The sequence below is a fragment of the Siphateles boraxobius genome, unplaced genomic scaffold, assembly GCF_051911475.1.
Source record: "Siphateles boraxobius isolate OS27281-9 unplaced genomic scaffold, OSU_SipBor_1 269, whole genome shotgun sequence".
NCBI classification, from domain to species: Eukaryota; Metazoa; Chordata; class Actinopteri; order Cypriniformes; family Leuciscidae; genus Siphateles; species Siphateles boraxobius.
In genome coordinates, this window is record NW_027508886.1 from 565,108 (window position 1) to 586,815 (window position 21,708).

At 45.9% G+C, this 21,708-nt stretch overlaps 2 non-coding genes across 2 annotated transcripts; both read right to left on the minus strand.

The window, feature by feature from the left end:
- Nucleotides 1–20,821: 20,821 nt before the first annotated feature.
- On the minus strand, nt 20,822–20,893 carry trnaq-uug (transfer RNA glutamine (anticodon UUG)). The gene has a single exon. It is a non-coding gene; the product is annotated as a tRNA-Gln (tRNA).
- Nucleotides 20,894–21,335: 442 nt separating this feature from the next.
- trnap-agg (transfer RNA proline (anticodon AGG)) lies at nt 21,336–21,407 on the minus strand. The gene has a single exon. It is a non-coding gene; the product is annotated as a tRNA-Pro (tRNA).
- Between the last annotated feature and the right edge of the window lie 301 nt (nt 21,408–21,708).

Sequence of the window (21,708 nt, forward strand, 5' to 3'; positions counted from 1 at the left end):
TCAGCTACTGTTCGGACGCTCTCGCTTACTGCTCCGCGCTTTGCTCTATCGCTTTTATATTTCTATAATTTATCTCCTTTTATCACCTAATTTTAACTTCAGCAAATCAGCACAGTGCTCAAACGCTTGGATTACTACAAAAAAAAGCAGAATTATTTTATTCGACCAGCCTCCCACTGAAAGCTTACATTCCGGGGAAGAGAAAACACAACTGCCTACATTCATAAGGATAAGAAAATGCCTCCTCTGGAATCTACCTGCTGCTCCAAATGCCACAGACTTTTACAAAGGATTGCAATTCTTGAAACAAAGTTAATTGCGGGACCACCAAACCAGACGGAACACACAACAGAGCTTCGTCATGGACGTCCTCAGCATTCAGCCGGTGAGTCCCATGAATCTAGTGCTTCTCGACAGGCCATACTGAGTGTAGAGAAACAAGCCGATCGTTTTACTAATCGATGGCACAAACAGGGTGCGAGACCCAAAGGCACTCGAGACATCAGATTGTCATGAGCATCACATATTACTGCAGTAGCATCCTCTACCCCAGATACGGCTCTGACAAGGACTGCAAACACTGGTCTCCTACCACCGCCTATACATCTTGAGAACAGATTTGAAGTATTAATGAATGAGGAATCCCCAAATTTGATGAATGTGATCGCACACAGACAGAATCAGCCAGTAGCTAACACTGATGCTAACTGGGGCTCAAGGTCGAGCAGACAGCGGCACTCAGCTCACAGTGCAGCCGAGCCCAGGACTCTGATAGTGGGCGACTCCGTAATCAGAAACATTAATAGCAGGGATACAACAACGTGCTGCCTTCCACAAGCAACAACTTCTGATGTAAACAGGGAACTTCAGAACATTCTGATGAAACATAAGACTGCAAATCGACTCATCATTCATGTGGGGAAGAATGATATTCATAAAGAGCAGTCGGAACTTCTTAAAAAGGATTTCAATGAACTTTTTGAAACACTTAAAAGACTGAAAGTTCAAACATTCATCAGTGGACCACTCCCAGCAAGAGGAACAAACAGGTTTTCACGGTTGCTTGGGCTTAATACATGGCTGCAAAAAACCTGCAATATAAAAGGAGTGAACTTTATTGATAACTTCAATCTTTTCTGGAGTCAGAGGCAACTGTTTCAACAGGATGGCCACCACCCAAACAAACTTGGTTCAAGAGTGCTAAAGGACAATATCTACTTCTCCCTCCGTCATCCTTCTGCAATGTGTGCCAATCCACTCAACCTGAATGGCACACACACACCTGGATACAGTATGAATGACCACAGGATTTCACTTCAGCACCTGAATGGACATGCGGTTGACACATCACACAAGGACAGTGATAACACCACTCAGCCACAACAACCTCTGCTCACGGACACAATCTCAGCTGAGCCCTGCCCACAGAGCTCACCACGGACAGACTGTGACATACCAGCACTGCTCCAAGATACAGCACCCATAGACGACTTTCTGGAAAACAGCCAGGGAAACCAGGACAGCATATTACAGCCTCCAATAACACCAGAGCAAAAATCCCTCTCACCGGAAACATTATCACTCTCTCCAGCATCTCCACTTCTGTGCTTCTCAGAGAAAATGGAACAACTGGTGCATGCTGGAACTAGACTATCCCACTCTTTTGCTGCGAGCCCCCAGATACCAACCAAAAAACGCCAGGCCCCACAACCACCAAAGCCTGCGGGCCCAGCTCGCCCTCCCCCTCCTCCTGTGAGAGCTCTTCGGCCTCTGCCACAGCGCCATGGCCCACACCCTCCTCCAGCGGCTCGAGGTGAACCAAAAACAACTGATACCAGCTCTCAGTGATATGTGTCGGGTCCCCGCTATGATAACAATAACTTTCTCAAATGTTTACAGAACAAGCGGGAACCCAGTGTGCCTGTATCTTTTTCTATTGCTGTTCGATTACATGATAGAAAGTCTAAGGCCTTCAAAAGCCGTACAGCAAACCCATCTAATCTGGTGCCTATTACACGACATACCAAGATTGCTGTGGGGACAAAAAGTAAGACTGTTAAGTTAGCACTTTTAAACATCCGCTCACTTAAAAATAAATCACTTTTAGTCAACGACTTAATAACCACATACAACCTGGATTTTATGTTGCTAAATGAAACTTGGCTAGAAGAAAGTTGCAGTGCAACAGTCCTCAATGAAACAGCCCCTCCTAACTTTACTTTTATGAGTGTCTGCAGAGCTGTCAGAAGAGGTGGAGGTTTAGCTGCTCTTTATAAAGATGTCTATCAATGTAAGCAAATATCATTTGGGAATTACCCGTTGTAACAAAGTTCGTCTTTATGGAGGAAGAAGGAGACAGGGTCGGCGAGATTGGGACTCGTACGTTGTTTATTTCAACCAAAAATAATAAATGTTGTGCACACAGCACGTTCACCGTAGTTTTACTACAGCAACACAATAATTCAAATAACAACTCATTCCACACTGGTTCAGCTTCAAGGTCTTCCACAGCTTTGCATAAACTCTTTCCGTGCTCCTTTCAGCTGTCCCAGTTTTCCTCTTTGCTCACGCACGAGTCACCAGTCCTCCTCTCTTTCCTCATTCTCTCAGTCTGTGGGTTTTTATGCGTCTCCCCACGCCAATCACTGCAATTAGACACAGGTGTTTATCATTTGCACTTGACCCACTTACTCACCGCCGCTCCCTCTGACTCGTCTCTCACTACAGACGGCGCTAAAACCACGCCCCCCTCATCACATACCCCCACCGCCCGACTCAGGCCGGGGAACCGTCCGGCCTGCAGCCCCCCCCCCCCCCCCTCCTGGAGAGAAAGTCGGCCACAGCCATCTGCGTCCCCGGCCTGTGGACCACCTGAAATTTAAACGGTTGTAAAGCCAGATACCAACGGGTGATCCGCGCGTTGGTATCTTTCATGCGGTGGAGCCACTGAAGGGGAGCGTGGTCCGAACACAGGGTAAACTCCCGGCCCAGGAGGTAGTATCGGAGGGTGAGGACAGCCCAACGGATGGCCAAACACTCCTTTTCTATGGTGCTGTACATCGTCTCTCTCTTGGAAAGCTTCCGACTGATGTACAGCACCGGCCGTTCCTCCCCCTCCACCTCCTGGGACAGGACCGCACCCAAACCCCTGTCCGAGGCATCCGTCTGTAGGACAAAAGGGAGAGAAAAGTCAGGAGCATGCAAAAGCGGTCCGCCGCACAGAGCAGCCTTTATGTTGGTAAAAGCCTGCTGGCACTGCTCCGTCCACTGAACCGTATCTGGAGCGCCCTTTTTAGTTAGATCAGTCAGCGGGCTAGCGAGGTCCGAATAATTGGGAACGAACCGTCTATAGTATCCCGCTAGCCCCAGGAACTGTCTAACCTCCTTTTTGGTCTTAGGACTCGGACAGGTCGCAACCGCAGCAGTCTTATCAATTTGGGGACGCACCTGTCCATGTCCTAAGTGGAAGCCCAGATACCTTACTTCAACCCGCCCAATTGCACACTTCTTCGGGTTGGCCGTGAGCCCAGCTCTTCTCAGCGTTTTCAGAACAGCACGCAAATACTGCATATGTCGCTGCCAATCATTACTATAAATAATGATGTCATCTAGATAAGCAGCGGCATATGCAGCATGCGGCCGGAGAATTCGGTCCATTAAACGCTGAAAAGTCGCCGGTGCCCCAAACAACCCGAACGGAAGTGTGACAAATTGGTGCAATCCGAACGGCGTGGTAAAAGCTGTTTTTTCTTTAGACATTGGAGATAAGGGGATCTGCCAATAACCTTTTGTTAAGTCCAGTGTCGAATAAAAGCGAGCAGAACCAAGCCGATCAAGCAACTCGTCAATCCGGGGCATTGGATACGCATCAAACTTAGACACCGCGTTCACCTTCCTATAATCCACACAGAACCGAATCGAGCCGTCAGGTTTTGGTACCAAAACGATCGGGCTCGCCCAGTCACTGTTGGACTCTTCTATGACCCCCATGTCCAGCATTGTCTCTAATTCGGCCTGAACGGTTTTCTTTTTATGTTCAGGTAAACGATACGGGCGGCAACGTACCACGACCCCCGGATCTGTCTCAACGTGGTGCTGAATGAGGTTCGTTCGACCAGGCAGGGGCGAGAACACATCGGCAAATTCTGCCTGTAGGGATGTGATGTCAGCGAGCTGCGAGAGCGAGAGGTGATCACCAGAGGGAGCCAGAGCGAATGACTGGGATTTAACATACGCTTCTGGCCCGAGATCCTCCTCTCCAGTCACCACCGTCGCCAGCATCACTGCCTCAGCCTCAACCCATTTTTTTAGCAGGTTGAGGTGGTAAATCTGACGTCCCCCACCCCGATCCGATCGAATTACCTCATAGTTGAGATCACCAACTCGCCGTGTGACCTCAAACGGCCCTTGCCACTTTGCGAGTAATTTCGAGCTGGACGTGGGAAGTAATACAAGTACCTTATCTCCCGGTGAGAATTGACGCAGTTTAGCCCCCCTATTGTATTGCTGTCTCTGTCTGTCCTGGGCCTGTAACAAATTCTCCAAAGAGAGCCGCCCCAATGTGTGGAGTTTTGTTCTCAGGTCCAGGACATACTGAATTTCATTCTTACTAGCGGACGGTCCGTCCTCCCAAACCTCCCTCAGTACATCCAACACCCCACGGGGCTGGCGACCGAAAAGAAGCTCGAAGGGGGAAAACCCCGTGGAGGCTTGGGGGACCTCGCGTACAGCAAACAGAAGGGGTTCCAACCATTTATCCCAATTTTTGGCGTCTTCGTGAACGAACTTACGAATCATGGTTTTCAATGTGCGATTAAACCGTTCGACCAGGCCGTCCGTTTGTGGGTGATAGACGCTGGTGCGAATCGATTTAATGCCCAACAATTCGTAAAGCTCGCGTACCGTTCGTGACATAAACGCCGTGCCTTGATCGGTGAGGATCTCCTTAGGGATCCCCACCCGGGAGATTAAAGAAAACAGCGCGCTTGCCACACTCTTAGCGGAGATATTGCGAAGCGGGACTGCTTCTGGGTATCGTGTTGCGTAATCTACCAAGACTAACGCAAAACGATGCCCTCGTGCTGACCGTTCTAATGGCCCGATGAGGTCCATACCAATTCGTTCAAAGGGGACCTGCATCAGCGGAAGGTGGCACAAGGGTGCTTTTGGGTTGGCCGGTGGATTAACCAACTGACATTCACGACAAGACGCGCACCACCTGCGCACGTTCTCGTGAATGCCCGGCCAAAAGAATCGGGCCATGAGACGGTTTAGTGTCGCCGTTTGCCCCAAATGACCGGCCATCGGATTACAATGAGCCGCCTGGAAAAGCATTTCCCGACGGCTCTTTGGTACTAACAACTGGGTTGTATCCTCCTTTGTCTGGGCGTCTTGGGTCACCCGATACAACCTATCTTTGATCACACAAAAATAGGGGTAAGAGAGCGGTTGGTCCGGGTGGAGTAGCTGACCGTCGATGGAACGGACCTGGTCAAACGCGCGTTTTAGCGTCTCATCCTGGGACTGCTCTAGGGGAAAATCATCGCGCTGGGAGAGGATATTTCCCTCCAAAGTGCTCTCTTCCCCTACAGCAGTACCCAGAGGCCCCGGTACAGCATCCCCCACCTGAATCACCGCTGTCTTCCCCTGGTGCTTCTTTTCCCAAGAGACATCCGCACATAAAACCCCCAATAACTTCTTGAAACCAGGCCAATCGGTACCCAAGATTAGCGGATGTCGGAGGTGCGGGTTAATTGCAACCTCCACACTATGTTTTTGTCCCCTAAATAGAATTTCTACCGACATTAAAGGATAACTCACCACCACACCGTGCACACACCGCACCTTAACCACGCGGCTGTTATCCAATGGCCCAGATCGAACCAGGCTTTGATGAATCGAGGTTTGGTTGCATCCTGAATCCACCAAAGCCTGATAAGTACCCCCCTTTATACTCACTGGTATTTTGTACGGGCCGGCTTGATCGGGGGCGGCCTTTGGCGCGTCGGGGACCCGAACCAGTGTCCCCACCTCCATCACCGGGCACCTGTCGATGAAGTGGCCCGGGTCCCCACAGCGCCAACAGGCCGGCCCAGGTTTTACCGCTGTTCCAGCGGCAGGAAGTGGGCCAAGGGATTGACGTGGGGAGAGAGGCGCCAGCTGCGCCAGGGTGGAAAGTTCCCCAGCCGGTGTCCCCCTCGTCGCCGTCCTCGCGGCCGCGCCATTGTCACCGGACCACCCGGACCTCCACCTCGGCGCTGGTCTGGGTGCAAAGCCTCCTCGCGACCTAGGAAGGGGAACAGGCTTTGTAGAAAGGGAGGGGGTAGAGGCCGGGGAAGAGAGAGAGAGAGAGGGGGAGAGAGAGACAGATGGAAGGGTTTCGCCGACCCCAGAGCACGCCACCATGTGATCCTCCGCCAGTTGGATGGCCTGGTCCAGCGACGTCGGGCGGTGGCACTGGACCCACTGTGCAGTTTTCTTGGGGAGCTTCACGATAAACTGTTCCAGTACCACCTGGTCGATAATCTGCTCGACGTCGCTTCCCCCGGCCATCAGCCATTTGCGGCAGGAGTCCCGGAGCTGTTGCGCCATCACGAAGGGCCGGCCGGACTCGTCGAGTGTCAGAGACCTGAAGCGCTGGCGATGCTGTTCCGTGGTCCGACCGACCCGTTGCAGGATGGCGCGCCGTAGGTCTTGATAGAACAGGAGACTCGCGACAGGCAGCTGGTGGGCGGCAACCTGCGACTCCCCTGACAGCAGCGGGATGAGACGCAGTGGCCAGTCTGCCCTGGGCCAGCCCCGGGTCTCGGCCATCCTTTCGAAGAGGTCCAGGAACGCCTCCGGGTCGTCAGCTGGACCCATCTTCGATAAGGTGAGCGGCAAGGCCGAGTCTGATGTTGGAGTGGGGCTGGCCGGAGTCTCCCGGTCCAAACAGCTCCGGAACAACTCGCGGTCTTCCTGTTGCCCTTGGAGCAGCGCCTGAAAGCGCCGCTCGTGCTCCTCCTTAACACTCAGGAGGGCCTGATGTTGGTCTCTTTGAAGAGCCGCGAGTGACTGGATGATGTCCGCAAACGGCGTTCCTGACGGGTTCTGCATGGCGGCGGCCGATCTCCTTCTTACCGGGTTTCGGCACCAGTGTAACAAAGTTCGTCTTTATGGAGGAAGAAGGAGACAGGGTCGGCGAGATTGGGACTCGTACGTTGTTTATTTCAACCAAAAATAATAAATGTTGTGCACACAGCACGTTCACCGTAGTTTTACTACAGCAACACAATAATTCAAATAACAACTCATTCCACACTGGTTCAGCTTCAAGGTCTTCCACAGCTTTGCATAAACTCTTTCCGTGCTCCTTTCAGCTGTCCCAGTTTTCCTCTTTGCTCACGCACGAGTCACCAGTCCTCCTCTCTTTCCTCATTCTCTCAGTCTGTGGGTTTTTATGCGTCTCCCCACGCCAATCACTGCAATTAGACACAGGTGTTTATCATTTGCACTTGACCCACTTACTCACCGCCGCTCCCTCTGACTCGTCTCTCACTACAGACGGCGCTAAAACCACGCCCCCCTCATCACACCCGTCTTTCGAGTATCTGGGTATTGTGTTAAAAGGTGCTCCACGCAATTTACTTATCATTGTTTACAGGCCTCCAAAATACTCTCCAGCTTTTGCTGAGAACTTAACAGAACTGTTATCAACAATTTCCTCAGAGTTTGACTGCTTTGCCATTGCTGGAGATTTTAACATTCACATAGATAATGCAGAAAACAATATGGCAAAAGAAATCAAAACTGTTTTAAAAACTTTTGATCTGACTCAGCATGTACATGGACCCACACATAATCGTGGACACACTCTAGATTTACTTATCAGTAAGGGTCTAAACATTTCATCAATTGTTATTAAGGATGTAGCACTGTCTGATCATTTTTGTATTTTCTTTGATATATTGATCTCTCCTGCCATTGAAGCTAGATCTGTGTCTGTCAAGAAGAGATGCTTAAATGAGAACACTAGTGTACTATTTATGAAGGCTATATCTTTAACACCAAGCATATCTGCTGACTCTGTTGATTTTCTCCTTGATTCTTTTAACTCAAAAGTTAAGAGTGTAATTGATGATATTGCTCCTGTGAAAGTCAGGAAGAAGAGTGGCAGGCAAAAAGCACCTTGGAGAAACTCAACAGCAGTGCAAAATATGAAAAGACAATGCAGAAAAGCAGAGCGCATGTGGCGGAAGACAAAACGTGTAGTCCATTATAACATCTACAAAGACAGCATCCATGCTTTCAATAAGGAACTAAGCAAAGCTAGACAGACTTTTTTCTCGAATATTATAAACAGCAATATAAACAACACGCGCACTCTTTTTGCTACTGTAGAGAGACTGACAACCCCCCCAAGCCAGATTCCCAGTGAAATGCTCTCAGTGAGAAAGTGCAGTGAGTTTACTTCTTTCTTCTCTGAGAAAATCAATAATATCAGAAAGGTGATCAGCTCATCCTTGAGTTGCGCTGGGGTCAGGCAGATCAGACAACAGCACGAGAAAGTAGCCACTATGTCTGATTTCGAAGAAATTGATGGCAAAATTTTGGAAGAAACCGTACAGCAACTAAAAACATCAACCTGCGCCCTTGACGCACTTCCCACATCTTTTTTCAAAAATGTGTTACACAGCTTAGAAGCAGATCTCCTGGAAGTGGTAAATGCCTCACTTCTCTCTGGGAGTTTTCCGACCTCCCTGAAAACTGCTGTCGTCAAGCCCCTGTTGTGAACTTCTTCTTCTCAAGTGTAGAAAAGATAGAGTTGCAGACCAGGAGATTGTTGAGGTATAAGTTCTTTATTTCGTCGCTGTAGTCATCTCAATCAAGTCTAACTAAGGCAGTATACATTTAGTTCATATACCCTTTCAGGAGGAGGAGTTACATAAAGGTGGAAACAAAAGCATGCAAATGAGGCATCTGGGTTAAGGATGTGCCCTAGACTGAGAGTGTTACCAATCCTAATCCAATCAGCATAACAGTGTAATGTAAATATCCTAATCCAATCAGCCAGACTCTTCACCGATACCTTCACATTATCTTAATGGCCAGGCAGTGCATAAAGACAAAAGGTGATAGTCTCAGTGCTCTGACCAATTTAACTTACAATAGAGAGCTGGACAGACAGGAACAGGCAGGTTTGTGACATCATTTACCTTAGATACAAAATTCAAACTAATAAACTTTCTCAGTTTCTATGCTATTGTATTGGAAGCTCAATTATACATTTAAAATAAAATTTGTAATCCTACACCCCTCATGAAAAAGAGCAATCTGGATAAGACCATATTAAACAACTATTGACCGATATCAAATCTTCCTTTCATAGGCAAGATCATTGAAAAAGTTGTCTTCAATCAGCTGATCAAATTCTTACGCTCGAATGGATACTTTGACCATTTTCACTCTGGTTTCCGACCGCACCACAGTACAGAGACCGCGCTCATAAAGATAATAAATGATATTCGCTTAAATACTGATACAGGCTAATTATCAGTGCTGGTACTACTCGACCTCAGTACTGCATTTGACACTGTCGATCACAAAATACTTCTTGACAGGCTGGAAAACTGGGTCGGGCTTTCTGGGATAGTCCTAAAATGGTTCAGGTCATACTTACGAGGCAGAGGTTATTATGTGAGTATAGGAGACCATAAGTCTGAGTGGACATCCATGACATGCGGAGTCCCTCAAGGCTCAATTCTTGCGCCACTCCTATTCAACCTGTACATGCTCCCAATGAGCCAAATAATGAGAAAGAACCAAATGGCTTACCATAGCTATGCAGACGACACACAGCTCTACTTATCCCTATCGCCTAACGATTACAGCCCCATTGACTCCCTTTGCCAATGCATTGATGAAGTAAACAATTGGATGTGCCAAAACTTTCTTCAGTTAAACAAATACAAAACTGAAGTCATTGCGTTTGGAAACAAAGATGAAGTTCTCAAGGTGAACGCATACCTTCAGTCTAGGGGTCAAACAACTAAAAATCAAGTCAGGAATCTGGGTGTGTCTCTAGAGTCAGACCTTAGTTTCAGTAGTCATGTCAAAGCAATAACTAAATCAGCATATTATCACCTGAAAAATATTGCAAGAATTAGATGCTTTGTTTCCAGTCAAGACTTAGAAAAACTTGTGCATGCTTTCATCACCAGTAGGGTGGATTATTGTAATGGACTTCTCACTGGCCTTCCCAAAAAGACCATAAGACAGTTGCAGCTCATACAGAACGCTGCTGCTAGGATTCTGAGCAGAACCAGAAAATATGAACACATCACACCAGTCCTCAGGTCTTTACACTGGCTGCCAGTTACATTTAGGATTGATTTTAAAGTATTATTACTGGTATATAAATCATTCAATGGCCTAGGACCTCAATACATTCCAGATATGCTCAGTGAATATAGACCCAACAGATCACTCAGATCGTTAGGATCACATCGGCTAGAAATACCAAGGGTTCACTCTAAGCATGGCGAGTCAGCTTTTAGCTACTATGCCAGCCGCAGCTGGAACCAGCTTCCAGAAGAGATCAGATGTGCTCCTACAGTAGTCACATTCAAATCCAGACTCAAAACACATCTGTTTAACTGTGCATTTACTGAATGAGCACTGTGCCACTGTTCGTCCTACTGTTTGCACTGTATTTTATTTTATGGTTTAATTATTCTGATTTCATTTGATTATTTCTGTATTTTATATTTTATTCCAAACTGTTTTAATTATTCTGATTTCTTTTGATTATTTTAATTTCTTCTATGTAAAGCACTTTGAATTACCATTGTGTATGAAATGTGCTATATAAATAAACTTGCCTTGCCTTGCCTTGCCTAATAATAGCGGTGGCCGATTGGTCAAAAGTAAGCCACAGGAGCAGAGCCAGGAGAGAAACGCGATTGGTCAAAAGTAAGCCAAAGGAGAGAAAGGCGATTGGTCAAAAGTAAGCCACAGGAGAGAAACACGATTGGTCAAAAGTAAGCCACAGGAGAGAACGCGATTGGTCAAAAGTAAGCCACAGCAGAGAAACACGATTGGCTCACGTGGGCTTACTTTGGGCTTACTTTGGCTCAATCGGTAGGAAGCAGTAGGCGCAAGCGAGAGGTAGTGGGATCGATGCCTGCATTCTCCAGTGCTGTCCATCCTTTTTACGCCCCCCCTTCAAGGGGCACTACCTAGATGAGCTCTTGCGGCTCAGTGCTGCCGAAAAAGTTTTTTCAAACGAGGTACTGCACACATTCCTGGCAAAAGCAGGTCCCACCGAGATTTGAACTCAGATCGCTGGATTCAGAGCCCAGAGTGCTAAGCATTACACCATGGAACCTTGGCGTGTGTCAACTTTTCCCATGAGCAGCAGGATTTAAGTCATTGAGTCCAGAAGCACGATAGCAAGGATTTAAGTCATTGAGTCCAGAAGCACGATAGCAAGAAGCAGATGAAGCCTTTGCTTTTTAAGCCCATGTTTCCCCAATTCCGACTCGGAATTGAGAGTGCCAATTTCACCGCCACGTCAGCAGTTGCGCATCACCTCTGTTTTTTCCCTCCCTTCCGCAAAGAACCTAAAAAGGTTCCACCGAGATTTGAACTCGGATCGCTGGATTCAAAGCGCAATTTTTTGATTAAATCTACAATTAAAAGGTAGCCAGTGCAAAGTTGCCAGCAGAGAGGAAATGCGTCCTGTTTTTTTGTGGTCATTGGAAATCACGCTGCAGCACCTGCACACGTGCTAGGGATCGCGCCTCGTCTTTGTCTTTGAGAGCGATGGACACCTTCTCTCCATCATCGAGGGGAATTAGCTCAAATGGTAGAGCGCTTGCTGCACAAAAGAATGGGCCCAATCTTTGCGCCCCCGCACACAAGCCAAAAAGACGCGAAAAACGAGAATTTGCCCACAAATTTCCCCTGCAACATTATTAGGGCTATATTCCTGTGCATTATGCAGGAGTTTAGTCACATTTGAAACAAGTCACCCTCCGCGGGCTGGATTCGAACCCGTGTTCTGCGTGTGATCAACTGCGCCTGCGTCTTCATTTATCTATGACATCATTATATTGATTTATATTTTTGTTGTGTGTATTATTATTATTTTTAAATATTGCACATTACATGTAGTTGATTATTTAATAAAATGAATAAAAATGGAGGGATATGATTTGATTGACATGATTTATCAGATTTGTTGTAAGACACTTCAAATGTTTTATTAAATGTTTTTTTTTGTGTATATTATTTTTTAAAAATTGCATATTACATGTTGTTTATGATTGAATAAAATTAATACAAATGTTTCTTCAAATATGTGTGTTTTTTGTGAGGGATATGATTTGATTGATATGATTTATTAGATTACTTTAAGACACTTTAAATGTTTTATTAAAATGAATACATACAAATATTTCAATGACACTTAAAATGTTTTATTAAAATGAATACACAAATATTTAAATGACACTTTAAATGTAAAAAAACAAATATTAAAATGAATACACACAAATAATGAAATGAGTACACAGACACAAACACAAATATATATATATATATATATATATATATATATATATATATATATATATATAAATATATATATAGGACAATATGAAAGACTGGGTGGAACCATGTACAGTAATATATACAAAATATATACAGGAAAAAAGCAAATTGTTTATTGAGGAGGTGGAGTTTGGCTTGTATTTTGCTGGCGCTGTTCTGCCAACCAGTCATCTAAAGATTTTCCATTTGAGGCACCCAAGCAAAATGTGGCATTACCATATCGGCTATGGCCAAACTCTTTGGTTTTGGGCTGCCCACATTTGCTGCACATGTTAAAGGTTACCCCTCGCACATACTTCCTCTTATGGACTCCGCTTTCCGTCTCCTGGGCCCGCCAGCGCCTGTTCCTCTGGGTGTAACGGGAAACAGGAGCAGCAGACACAGGAGCAGGTGGAGCTGGGCCTGCACCGGATGTTGAAGCACCAGAAGGTGGAATCACCATTGACACGGTCATGTCTGGGTTAAGGACTAGTGACAATGACCCAGGTGCTGAAATGGGCTGCACAACTCCTGATGCTGTGGGGGCAGGTGCAATGGGGCACACCATGGTGGTGGCAGCAGCAGGCCGTCGACCTGGTCGCAGAAGAGGAGCCTGTCCTTCTCAATTTGGCGGAAGGGTAAATGTATGTTTTGGGCGTGAGGTCGATGCCGCTTCATCCAATTTTTCCCTCGGTGGAGGAAGCTGCGTATCAGCCACAGCAATTGGGTCAGGTGGAGTCAGTCCCTGAGCGAGGACACTCATTTCCTGTTTTTTCTGCTGCCGTTGAAACCTGAAAATAAATTACATGTATTATATATATGTTTAAAAAAGTATTCAGTTAATTTGAAGAAAATAATGTGCCTTGCTTACCACTGAATGAGTGTCTTCTGGTTTAGCTCAAACAGCTGGATCATTGTTTCATCCATCAGCCTGCGATTGTTAAGCAACAGCTCTCGGATGTGGTGGTAATCCGAGAGGATTTTAGACCACCTGGGGCGGCAAACTCCAGCCTTCTTGGTCGGCGACTTGTGTAAAGCACACAGGTTTGTACAAATGGCCTCAACCAAGCGGCTGGTGCTGGGCCACTGTGCTGGTCCCCCGGGATGTCCAATCAGACACCGTTTTACAATCTCCACACCCGTTGTGACTCCGGACCGCTTTGGTGCCTTAAAGCGTCCATGTGTCAGCTGAGGCTGATGTCGAGGCTGATAGTTGACCCGCTGTTTGTCTATGTCATGGAGAGCTGTCCACAGCTGAATGGCCTCTGTCACCTGCAGGTCAGTGAGGTAAGGAGCCTCACGAAGACCAACCAGGTAACCTGCCATATCCTGGACCTTGTCCCACCCAGCAATGCCATCGGGCCCAATGACTGCTCCCTAGTAAATTCAGATTAATGTTAATATATGTGGAATAAAACGAGATTGAAATTAAATAAAGCCCTTAAAGTGTTTTACCTGAGCCTCGTCTGAGAAACTGCTTCCAGTGTCAGATGGCTGTGACAACACTGAAGGGGCAGGGGCAAGTTGGTGTCCTTCTCTAGTTGATGTGGATGGCTCAGCCAGTGGCACGTCAGCCATTGATACATCAGCCAGTGATGCTGGGGACTGAGGCTGAGGCAAAGATGAGGGGCTGTTTGCGAGATCATGGCAGGGGTCATTCTCGTACAGAACTGGAACTGTGATGTCCTCCGTGATCTCTTCCTCAAACCCCTCATCTTGCAGGTCTTGGTCATCAATTTCCTCCACCAGCCTGTCCTCATCCTCTGGGTTCTGGAGCACTGGAGTCAGTGTTTTGCCAGTCTGGCTGTAAAGGTACTCTATTCCTAGCAATTCACCTACGAGAATAAAAGGGGAAAAAAATGTCTTAATATATTGTCTAGTACATTTAAGGCTAAATTGATACTTAGTAGAGTATTACAAAATAACAAATTAATGAATGTCTTGCCTGTATATGCTCCAGGAGGGCGATAGCGCTCATCCCAGGGCTTCCCAAAGACTGTCTTGCTAAGCTGGTCCACAACCTCTCTCATGGCACTGCCATATGACCGGATGGAGGACGCTACTTTTATGGCATCTTCCATCCGGTGATCATTCCAACGCATCAAGCCCTCAAGGAGATAGGCTTGAAAATGCGCATCACTGGCACTGGTTCCTAAAAGTAAAAAAAAAAAAAAAAAAGGGTTTTATATGTCACATATGTACAATATATTTACTACACATGAGGTGCTATGAAGTAGCTGGTTACATGTAATAGAGTTATGTAATTACATAAAAACAATTATTGTCATTATAACCAGAGTTATTAGTGATTTGTGAGGCAAGACAGCTTTGTCAATGCTTTTATGACATCAGAAAAGAACTGTAAAAGTGTGACATTTATTAATGTGACATTAATTTAACGTAATGGAAGCAGTTACAGTGCTTATATTTTTTTACAGAAAAATTACTAATCCATATGTATGTAATACCTGGAATAAAACGGTTCAGGTGGAGGTGGAATGACTCCAAGGAGGTAGAGCCTCGAGCACACCTGTAGCAGCACAGCTCCACACCGCCTTTCTTCAGTGTCCCCTTCTTTATGTAGAGCGGAAAGTGCTCTGGGTCTTGGATACACTGTACATGCTTCCGCTGTTCTTTCCATATCTGCTGGATCCGTTCATGGTTCAGAAGTGGAACTCCCAGAGTATCCTTCCCGTCCGCACTGTCAAACTGATCAATCAGTGACCCAATCAATATGGTGGTCTCCTCCTCCCCCCTGGTCCTCCTCCGGCAGTGCAGTGCCAACTCCCTCCGGTTAATGCTAGCACTGACCGCCTTTTCTGAGATGTAGCCAGTCTTCTTTGCTGCCAGCTCACCCTCCTTTGCACGGCGAAGAGCAGCCACATCCTCTGAATCCCACTGGAATATGGACATGGATAGACGTGCCATGAAGATCCCATAGAGCTGATGACCCTCTGTCGTGACACCTGCAGCAAATCGCCGCATGAAATGCCAGATGTCCAGGCGCACTTCAAGCTCATCCCACTCCGAAAACATGGCCTTCACCTGAGACTGGCCGTGCTGACTGCAGCAATCTCTGTCCACGTACATCACCTTTGGGGATGCCTCTCCTGCCTCTCGGTAGCGTTTCATTAGGCCAGCTGCCATGGGGTCCAGTGCATGTCCCTCGGCGGCTGTTAGGACAGAGACAAGGACTTGGCCGTGTTCGTTACCAACATTTGTGCACCAGGCAGCTGTTCCTGAAGCAGCACCGGCAAGCTTTTTTGTGACCTATTGAAGAAAAAAAAAGATTTTTAAAAACAAAACAAAATAAAAACTCATAACTGTGCATTATGTACACACACACACATATCCATATCTGGACAATTTCTGGATATAAACAGGGCTGTGATACCTTTTTTGTGGAGTCCATCTTGAGAAAACAGCCAAATACAGATGTTATTTTGGCCTTGACCTCGTCCAGTCGCCCCAGAACATCCCTGGCGTACACAGCTAACAGCCACTTAGGTTTAGGAAGGGCAGGTAAGAGGGGAGGCTCAGCAAACACAGGAGGCTGCACAAGGGAGGACCTTGTGAATGGTTCACAGGCAGTCAGGTACTGCAGAACACGCTGTGTCCATGCCTCACTGTGTTATTCCATCAGCTTCTTGTAGAGCTGAGTCACACTGTTGCCCAGTGTCCTCTCCCTCATCATCCTCACCACCCGGTTGTCACATGAGTATCTAAAGAAACAACAGTATAATCATGCAAATGCTTTGGTTGGAAAAAATAACACAAATAAAAGCGCCTGATAATGAATGATTGTCATTATGAATTACCTGTATGTCAGCAAAGCTGGAAACTGACTGCGGTGGCCCATATCCAGCTGTCCTAAGATGTCCTCATTCCAAGCTGGATACTTCTTTTTGCAGCGTTTGCACTCCAGATACTCAGTGGCAAGGTCATACCACCCATCAATGTCCAAGACCTTGCGCACGGTACGGTAAAGTCCTGCCGCTGTAAGTCTGTGCTTACCACAGTCTGGGCGAACGCAGACAAGAGGAAACAACCACATCTTTAGCGGCATCCATAAGAAAATGGGCCGACAGAAGAAGAGGTCAGGTGAGGCGGGTGGCTGGGTGTTTATTAAAGGGGGCTGAGGAGGATACCACCAAAGCTTCAGCTGGGACACTATTTCTGGCTTTTCGGTTCGCATGTTGGCCTTAAACAGTGTGTTCCGGATCCACTCATGCTGGAAAGGTGGAAGATGATCTCTCCAGTGACTAGGAAGCTCAGCTGGTGGCTGATGATGAGGAAGAGCTGGTGTCTGTGCTGTTTCCGCTGATGGAGACGGACCGGCACAGGCCTCTGAGTGAACAGTAACATAAACAATATAAGGATGACTGTTATTTGATAGTAATATGCCATAAATGCAGTCCACAAACAGCCGGCGAAGCAGTAATTTTAAACAAGTATTAATAATAATTATGATTATATTTAGGAATAACAGTGAAGAAAATGGTATTAGTGTCAAGAAGCAAAGAACACAGTGTACACTTTATTGATGTAAGGAATATGGGATCAATATAGCTCTTTGAGAATGAGGATTAGATGGAATGAAAGAAGGAAAATGAGTCGTGATGAATTCAGTAAAAAAAAGTATGATGCCCACAGACATGAAGCATGCACACAGACACAATAAGGAAAAACTGTTCCTCTAATTATTAGAACAATGAATCTCCACCATCCTGTCTGCTCAGGTTGAGTGAGTGAGAAGAGCAAGCAGTGTGAAAAAGTTATCCAGTGATTGTTTAGCAACAGGTAAGTTCGGAAACGCAAATAAATACACTGACACCTTTGGACATCCTTAAGGTTTGGAAGAAGTGCACTCAAAGAATGCCTCCCGCTTGAGGCATGATGTCACATAATTCTGTATTGTAAACAAAAAATATTTAAAAATGTTTATTTATTTTCAAAAATAATGATTCTCAGTGGGTTTCCACAAAACATTCTTATAATATTTGCATTTGTGTCATATGCCACACCTGTATTTAGCTGTGCTTCACATTGTGATGCAGCAAATACCAGCTCCTCATCATCATCTTCAGCAGTGGGAATGGAAGTGCCTGGAGCACAAATGTTAAAACTATTACTGTGATCAATACATGGAGACAAACATATGTAAGATGTTGCTTACTTACCAGTAGCGAAAAGCTGCTTTCGGACCAAATGTTTGGCTGGGGGTTCTGCTGCCGGAGGAGGTAAAGTGGACTGCAGTAATGGATCTGGAAACAACAAGTGGACAAGTTTGCCATGACGATAAATGAATACATGTAGAACTGCTGTAGGGAAAATTCTATATTTACACTCCTACTCACAGGGTTTAACTGGTGACATTAGATTTTTTGCCAGCTGTGAAGGTGACAAATGTTTGCCACGCGCCAACAGTGCTTTCACAGTGGCGGTCTGCTGTAAACCAGTTTGGATGGCTGTAGGTGGACGTGCAGAGGCACTAGAGGTTGCAGGTGGACGTACAGAGGTACTGGAGGCTGCAGGTGGACGTGCAGGCTGATGTACACTGGTGCCCATATCAGAAGCCCGTCTTTTCAGGACATACGCCTTGAAAATGGCCATGTTAGTGTTGGGCCTGGCATCTGCCTTAACCAAGTACCTGATGAGGGATTCGGCCTCATTGCTCTGGTCTTCATAAACATCCTTCATGGACCGGCCCTGAAAGTCACCAAACTCCACCATCAAGCAGCCCTGGTCTCCAGTTGCCCGGGCTTCTGCTTGCATTTCCTGCTTCCTCTTATACTTCTCTACTTCTTCTGCCATCTCTCTAATATGAGAAGTGTACTGTAGGAACAGTTGTTTATTTTCTGACAGGGGGGTTGTCTGCGCTTTCTCACTGGAAATGCTGAGCACCAAATACACTGCGTACCCCAGAGAGTTTTCCAGGAGCCATCTAAATCTCTGACCCTGGTACATCCCAAACTGAAGTTTGCAGTGAGCCAGTACTAAAAACTGGTCACTGGGATCTCCACCGTTTGTGCAGACAAAAGTACTTGCCTCTGCCAGCACCTCCTCCTTCGATTTGGCCCTTCCAGACACCACATTTTGAAGTTGCTTCGCCTCCGCCGATGGCGCCATGAGGAGACGGTTTGATGTTGCTGACTGGCGACGAAAAACGGGGTATGCGTACATTTTCTGAAATGAAAATCCGAAAGAGACTATTACCTGTGTCAATCTAAAAGATACCTGTATGTTAAGTGTGTTACAATAATTTAGCAAACTACACAGCAGGACTTAAATCATGTTTTTCAGGCATTTTGGGTGACAATATGGAAAGAAATTATATGAAATATTAGATATTATTATGAAAATCTTGGCAATTACTACTAACTCCCATTATTCGGTTCTTTTTTCATTACATGTTGCCCCAAGAATACATTAATATGCAAATTAGATACATAGATACATTGTATAAAATGGGAAAACCCGCTTATGGCCATTTTACACACATATTGCATAAAGCAAAATGGAAGTCTATATCAAATCATTCTGTTATCTTTTATAACATAGTTGGGAATCATCTTCATACAAAGTTTGGTATATAAAATCCTGAAACCTAAACAATTTCAGGATATAAAACACTGATATAATTAAGCTATATCCTCCTGAGACCAAAAAAAGTGTAGTTAATTTAGTAATATGTGTGGCATTACATTGTTTAGAGCATAAGAAAGTTTTTTGCAAAAACGTTTTTTTTTTTTTATAATGTTCATATAGGTTATACTATGTCTTCTGTAGAGGACACTAGGACTCATTTTTTATTATTATTTTATTTAAAGACATGAATAGGCAAAAACAATGGGTTTTTTTTAGATCACGTCTTTTTAAATAAAATAATAATAAAAAATGAGTCCTAGTAGTGTCCTATACAGAAGACATAGTATAACCTATATGAACATTATTAAAAAAAAAAAACGTTTTTGCAAAAAACTTTCTTATACTCTAAACAATGTAATGACACACAAAATACTAAATTATTAACTAAACTTTTTTTGGTCTCAGGAGGATATAGCTTAATTAGCGGCCGGCTAATTAACTTAACAGTAGCTACATGTTTTCTTTTCTGTATTTTATCATGGGAAAAGTTACAGGTTCACAGGTACTGAAGTAAACCTGTACAATACACGCTAGCTAGCTATATTGGCATGTCTAATTTTCCAAAAATACACAATGTATATGAATAAATATTAAACGATTATACAGTAATGAAGAATAGCCTTACCTGTTGCAAAGATGACAATAATAGGAGCCGCTGATTGGTCAAAAGTACGTCACAGAAGAGAAACACGATTGGTCAAAAGTAAGCCATGGGAGAGAAACGCGATTGGTCAAAAGTAAGCCACAGGAGAGAAACGCGATTGGTCAAAAGTAAGCCACAGGAGAGAAACGCGATTGGTCAAAAGTAAGCCACAGGAGAGAAACGCGATTGGTCAAAAGTAAGCCACAGCAGAGAAACGCGATTGGCTCACGTGGGCTTACTTTGGGCTTACTTTAGCTCAATCGGTAGGAAGCAGCAAGCGCAAGCGAGAGGTAGTGGGATCAATGCCTGCATTCTCCAGGGCTGTCCATCCTTTTTACGCCCCCCCTTCAAGGGGCACTACCTAGATGAGCTCTTGCGGCTCAGTGCTGCCGAAAAAGTTTTTTTGAACGAGGTACTGCACACATTCCTTTGCTTTTTAAGCCCATGTTTCCCCGATTCCGACTCGGTTTGAGAGTGCCAATTTCACCGCCACGTCAGCAGTTGCGCATCACCTCTGTTTTTTCCCTCCCTTCCACAAAGAACCTAAAAAGGTTCCACCGAGATTTGAACTCGGATCGCTGGAGTCAAAGCGCAATTTTTTGATTAAATTAAATTAAAAGGTAGCCAGTGTAAAGTTGCCAGCACAGAGAAAATGCGGCCTGTTTTTTTGTGGTCATTGGAAATCACGCTGCAGCACCTGCACACGTGCTAGGGATCGCGCCTCGTCTTTGTCTTTGAGAGCGATGGACACCTTCTCTCCATCATCGAGGGGAATTAGCTCAAATGGTAGAGCGCTCGCTTAGCATGCGAGAGATAGCGGGATCGATGCCTGCATTCTCCAGTGCTGTACATCGTTTTTACGCCCCCCTTCAAGGGGCACTACCTAGATGAGCTCTTGCGACTCAGTGCTGCCGAAAATGTTTTTTCGAACGAGGTACTGCACACATTCCTGGCAAATGATGGTCCCACCGAGATTTGAACTCGGATCGCTGGATTCAAAGCCCAGAGTGCTAACCATTACACCATGGAACAAACAAACCCTGATAGCTGGCTGTCTGAGAGACAGATAACGATGAGGCTAGGTGGAATCAGGTAGATAAGAGCTGGCGTTTGGTCAATAGACCGCCTCGACTAAGAGAGGCGGACGTGGTTCCTCTGCCGCAACCCGGGATTGAACCAGGGACCTTTAGATCTTCAGTCTAACGCTCTCCCAACTGAGCTAATTCGGCCAGGTACTTGTGCGGTTTAGCCAGCAGTCATGTCTGGGAGACCGCCAGACATTTTCGAGAAGAGCAGAGCGAAGGTCCCAGAGAGAAAATGAGTTGCCCGTACGGGGTTCGAACCCTTGACCTTGGCACTATTAGCACCGCGCTCTAACCAACTGAGCTAACCGGCCTCTCTCTGGCTCATTTTATCCCCAATTTCTGATAAATATCCTGGTTGCCCTAAGAGATTAAAAGCAAAGCCTGATAATGGGCTCGTCCGGGATTTGAACCCGGGACCTCTCGCACCCTAAGAGAGAATCATACCCCTAGACCAACGAGCCTAAACATACGTCCTCCCTGCTGCTGCCGGGCCGAAAACATTAAAGCTTGCATGGCTTAAAGCGCAATATTTTAATTAAATCTACAATTAAAAGGTAGCCAGTGCAAAGTTGCCAGCACAGAGGAAATGCGGCCTCTTTTTTGTGGTCATTGGAAATCACGCTGCAGCACCTGCACACGTGCTAGGGATCGCGCCTCGTCTTTGTCTTTGAGAGCGATGGACACCTCTTCTCCATCATCGAGGGGAATTAGCTCAAATGGTAGAGCGCTCGCTGCGTAAAAGAAGGGGCCCAATCTTTGCGC